The 6,000-nt window shown below is 38.7% G+C and overlaps 1 protein-coding gene across 1 annotated transcript in view; it reads right to left on the bottom strand.

Annotated features, from left to right (window-relative positions):
• Positions 1 to 4,560: 4,560 nt before the first annotated feature.
• The window catches only part of ASPG (asparaginase), a 44,540-nt gene continuing 43,100 nt past the window's right edge, over positions 4,561 to 6,000 (bottom strand). Inside the window, exon 16 of the mRNA XM_079308914.1 lies at positions 4,561 to 4,966. The gene's annotated coding sequence lies outside the window, so the exon portion shown is untranslated. The remainder of the gene's footprint in view (positions 4,967 to 6,000) is intronic.

Raw genomic sequence — 6,000 nt, 5'->3', positions numbered from 1 at the left:
TTCCCAAATGGAGCCACACTAAGTAGTGCTGTTTACTGTGGTTCACACTAGACATTTTGCTGCCACGATTCAGGATTCCTGTCTCAGCTACACTTTTGAGACACAGGCTTCTGCCTCTTCCCATTCAGCTGATCACAGGTAAACAAATGTATGTATAATGAAGTCTCTAAAGTAATTTCAGATAGACACTTTGCAAAATAATAAATCTGGTAGTACAAGATTTTATTCTGACTCATGGACTATCTAAGATGGCAACATTTGAGTCCCACAGATTCATTTGTATGGTTCAGTAGAGTGCTTTACATACCTTATAAGCTTTCTACGTAAGTAGCTTTTCTGAAAGAGTCACTAAAATTAAAGTGCTGTTAGAAACATGCAATCAAACACCACTGTGTCATAAAACATTGTTAAAGAATCATGGGAAGACTAGTCTTACTAGTCTAGAAGATGATTATGCTGCTGATAGAGTCCACTTGGAAGAGACTGATAATAAATGCTGTGCACATTTGATCAGTCCTTTATAAATTTCTTGTTTTCACCCGCCATGCAATTACTTCAGGTTTATCTCAACAATCTAACAAACTGTGTTGCTGGTAACTAAAAGGATTTTGTTTCTTAACTGCTGTAATAGGTCCTGTGGACGGACAAGCATAAGTACTTGGAGAAAGGGATTACCTCCATGCCTGCATTTGATCACTCTTTGGGTCCCTTAGTGCTTTGTATAAGTGGAACTGGGCTCACTTTGTCTTCTTGGCACCAGGGACACACTTCCCTCCTTACTCATCTCACTACTTGAACAAGCCTTAAAAATGGAGGAATTTTCTAACTGGATCACAATCCTTTTGGAAGAATTCCAGTTGATCACACTATTCAGAAGACTGCAGCTGAAGAAACTCTGATTCAAGGAGGGGTTTAGTTCCAGATGAGAGATTTCATTATCATTCACCGCTCAACAGGAAAATCCTTGTATGAGACAACTGAGATGCTGCAGTATAGTTATTCTAAGTTAAAACGTGCAAAACTGAAGAGGCTGAAGCCTTACTGAACATGATTTAATTCAGCAAGTACTGATCAGGCACAGTCAGTCTGTCCGAGGATCAGCCAACCTTGTCAGATGTCAACAGTTTACAATGTCAACATTCAATAGGAGAGCAAGCACATGCTGATTTTTTTAAATAATTAAGAGTTCCCGTCCATGACAGAAGTTTTATAAGAGGATCTCCAAACAAAAACTTAATATTTTCAGCCATCAGTGGAAAAGTGATTGCATTCAGGAAAGAAAAGCTGTAACTCAAATCAGACAGGAACTTGGACATGTTAGTTATACAAATCTCTGCCTTCTGCAGTGTTAAGAGAAGTGCTGACATAGGCCAAGTAGTCCCTATCCCTTGGCAGTATTAGCTGGATCATTAGGAAAAAGAAACAAAGTGGAAGCTGGGTGTTGTCTTTCAAGTGAAGAAAGCTGTAGAATTGATGTAATGTTTGACTTTTAGAGGAGGCATTCATAGCGTCTCCTTCGTGGAGAGACAGAGAAGTTCCAGCACCAGCATTCATTCCCAGAACGCCACTGCAACTTAAAACATTCAACACTGGAAATAAGCCCAACATTTGTGTAGCAGTTACAAGTGTCACATCGTTGATTATGCCTTTATGCTGTTCTATAGTCACTGCTGGAACTTTGTACAACAGGATGGTCCAGGCCCTCAGGAGCCTTTCTGACACTTACACAAGTGCAGGTGGGGAGCTTGTGCACTTTCCTACTGTGGCATTTGACCCACGGGTGATTCTGCAGGGCAAGGAAAACTACAGCCTGACCACTTGCATAATTACACTGAGGCTGAAAAAGAATGGGAGCCACTGCCATTTTCTAGCAGAAACTAAAATGCCACTTTGTATTCCAATTAAAAACTGATAGTGAATAATATCACAACCTTTTCTGCACAAAAACAACCAAACAAAAAAAAGATCCACCAAAACAAAACCCAACCTAGAACCCAAAAGTAACTTCATCCAGCTTCCACCATGCCATTTCAACGTGTACCGTGTGTAAAATACCAAGCACATATTTGCAGATGATCCTCACAATGCCAGATCTCCCAAACTGCAGCTGGATGTAGCTATGGGAGGGTGTGTGCACATCCTGGATGTCTGGAGCTAAAGCTGTTTGAGCAGTTAGGAAATGGACCCACAGTTAGTCCTGGCTATGGAATGAGTGTTTGCAGTACTCATAGCCCTGTATGGCTGCTTAATCTGCAACTCTTGACTGAGCAGATTGCTGGATAAAAAGAAAAGTGTATTGGATCTTTTCAGGAATGATCTGAAGGAGAAAAATTAGGATGTTTAAAAAAACTCTGCTGCCTCTGGGATGTCTAGCTTACTTTAACTAATGAAAGACATTCTGCTGCTTACAGTAACTGAAACAAATAGGTAGAAACAAATAGGAACAATTTTATTCCTTACTAATATTTAGATTTTACTTTTGAGCAATAACTATGCAAAACTTAAGGGTTACTACACACAAATAGATTCATCATAAGACTGGGAGTTATCACAGAGAGTGTAATTATGATTATTAAATCACCAGCATGAAGCAAAGGGTGTAGTAGACGGACAAGACAACACAGGATCTCCAAAGTGTTACTGAAGTTCATCTCCAACATTGAGTGAAGAGCTGAAGTTTCTGGCCTGGGTTGGGTGATTCTTGCCACAGCACCATATACATTTATGATAAGTGTCTCTTAACACTTTTAGACTGTTAGCAGTTCCTGAATGAAATTCTAACATATATAAAAGAGATCTAGTTCTTTCTCAGATAAACATTAAATTTGCATTCATGTCTGCCATTAAAACACACTGGTTTACTTATAAGGCAAATCACAAATTTTCTATAAAGTTGGAGAAACTCTTGGGCAAGGTGACATATTAATAGGATATATATTTCCATAAAGATTTGACAGAAAGTAGCTAATACTGCTTTATTCTTACTTTAAACGTGACCCAAACCATTTCATTTTTGCTCTATGAGCTTTTAACTAGAAGTCTTCTTACTGGATGACATCTCAAAATGTTGTACTTAGTGTTTCTACCTGGCTTATATGCAGGACAAAATGGTTGGCTCTTTTCTTCCCTCTCCTTCAGTTTTATTGTTAAGACCTATTATTTCAGTAGTTCACACCAGAATGTAACTTTTTGTTCAAAAGTATTTTTGTACTATAGATGGATATTTTAGAAATATAAGATGTTACAGTTTAGAAAGTTTCTTGTAGATCAGATGAGCCTTTATTGAAAAGTATGAAGAACGTACTGATGCTTCTGTCTATGCTGCAGTCAGTCATTTGGTACAGAAATAAAGAATGGATGCTGTTCTGAACAAATGATGGCATCTGAGAATAATTAAAAAATAGAAAATATTCTAATGCCAAGAAAGTCACTTGTGGAGAAGTTTGTCATGGGATTGCCTGGTTCAGTGCATCAACACTTAGACTATTGATGAGGCAAGATAATTGTTCTGAACACCATAGGAAGAAGAGTCTGTGCATTTTACTTCTGATCATAAAAATTTTCACAAACATTACTTTGCTCCATACATCATCAACTTTATGTATTTACAGATAAGACATAAAAATTACAACAAATTTGGTGCCTGATTTTTGATGTTAGATGTCATTTAATTCAATTTAATTCATTTTATTCAATCTCAAGCATGTTCATTGGCGTGCAATATCAGTTATTTAATAATGAGACAGCTTAGTTTTTGTGACCATAGTGAAAATGTGCACTACTTTTCACATTAATCAAATATTTTTATGTTGTTTTTTTTTTTTTAAACTGGAGTGTATACAGCATTTTCTCAGACTGCACACACAGTTCTCTTGTTTTGGTGTGATCTGACATGCAGTATACCTTGGGAATCTTTTAATACTAGCAGGCTTGGCAAGTAGTCCTTGCAGCTTTTCTCTATGATAAGAATAGCTGTGGGAAGGTTGAGTAGTATAAAGAGGAAAAAGAAAAAACTATCTGCACTTCAAAGATTTCCTTCAGATGTAGCAGATAGAAAATCCACACAGATTACTGCAGAAGCTGTAGGTGAAATTAAAAGTTGCCATCTCCAATATATGCATTTGCCTGAAGTATTCTCTGTGTTTACATATTCTAGGGCAGACACAGCTGTAAACATACATATTACCTTCTTTATTTAGTCTGAAAGTGTTGGGACTTTAACCTTGGGGTCTGTTAATACTGAGATCCCATTTACAGTCCAAAGAATTATGTGTCCAGTATGTAGCAATCTTGATTATATTCCGGTCAGGATGTGGGAAAGATGCTATTAGAAACAAAACAATCAATTCACTCAGGCAGTCCCACAAACATGCTTTATGGCATCTGCCTCCTACTCATTTCAAGTGAGGGTTTATAGTGACACATTGGTGAAGATTAGTACACAACTGCAGGCAGATGCCCATGACTGATTCAATTGTTTGCACTGACATTCACAATTGCTGTAATTGCAGCTGGAGTGATAAAAGTCATTGCAAAAAAACAGACAAAGCGAAATCAACATTGTTCCTCAGAGATTTTATTAGCTGAAACCCAGAAATGCACAATCCACTGTTTTTCCTTGGTATGAATTCACCACAGCATTTCCATTTGCTATGTCTGCAATACTGTCCTCAGTGGTTTAACATAAGAGCATTCAAAAGGCCTCTTTAAAATCAGAACTTGCAACAGGAACAGCCATGCATTCCAGTCTCACTTGCTTAAAAGAATTTCTTCCCAGAAAAGTGATTAAAATATAAAGGCAGCAAATCATTTTTAGACAATCAGTGCGATCCTAAATAAAGAATCTCTCTAAGCTGTAGCTTTCCTGTATATTCCAAGCAGCACTACCATTGTTCCTTTCCTCTTTTCCTCCCATAACAGCTTCAAGCTGATATTCCTGATGAGGAGTGACCATCTTCTGGAGCCCCTGGAGAAAGAGAGAATGGATGTTTAGAATAGGCAGTGTCCAAAGCCTTCCTGAGAACAGATTACCCTGTAGCCTGCCAAGCCAGTTCCCATGCAGTGCTGAAGACTTCCTTCAGACCGCCTACACTACTGGTGGCTCAGTCCAAAGGAATTATGAGGTGATCCACGGAGGAGTTGAGGATTAACACATTCACTCCTCACTTACAAAAGAAAAGGGATTTCTGCAGACCTGTTTCAATGAAAATGGAAATCCCTTTGAAGCATAACTTGTATTCTAAAGATATTTTAGCATTGCCATCCTGACTGCTGCAAAAATTCCATTTAAATGCTCAAGACTGTGATTGTATCTAATCCTTCTATATTGGGCGAAACCCAGAAAAATCCCAAAACTTTAAAGGAAAGCAAAGTAATCTGCCTGATTGTGTCGTTTGTTAATATAAACCAGTATGGAAAAAATAAAAAATTCCACTTGCAGTCCCCACTAACATCTCTCAAATGGGACATTCAAGTTGGCCAGATAACCATCAATGCAGCAAAACCTTTAATTATATTTTGTGCTAATTTTAATGAATAAAGGAGATTATCACCTCCCAATATTTAAATTGGGATTAGACTTGCCAATATATTGGAGAAATATAAATAAAAAATGTATTGCATCAGAAAGGAGCTCTGAGAAATGTAATGCGAGTGTTTTAAATGCTTCCAGTTACAGCACAGCACCAGAGCAGGTCAAATGCCCCAACAAGTTCCCTGTAGAGAGACTTGTCAGATCTGATGCTCTGAACACGAGGCACACACACACAGGGACAGGGAAACACACCCTGGATGATGGCAGCACAGAGGGAATTCATGTCAGGCACAATCAGGCTGCTGCCTCTGCAGCCTGAGGAGGAGGGAGGCCGTGGCACTGCCCTGTCCTGTGCCAGAGCAGGAGCAGCCCCTGGGCACAGCTCTCTGTGACAGAGCTTTCTGCAGCCCATGTGTGGAGTACAAATAACTCTGGTCTCTGACAAACCTGGCAGGCATTTCCATGTT

Source organism: Erithacus rubecula (genome assembly GCF_903797595.1).
Source record: "Erithacus rubecula genome assembly, chromosome: 6".
Taxonomy (NCBI): Eukaryota; Metazoa; Chordata; class Aves; order Passeriformes; family Muscicapidae; genus Erithacus; species Erithacus rubecula.
The sequence above is the reverse complement of the archived record's forward strand: the minus strand, read 5'-3'. Positions and strand labels throughout refer to the sequence as shown.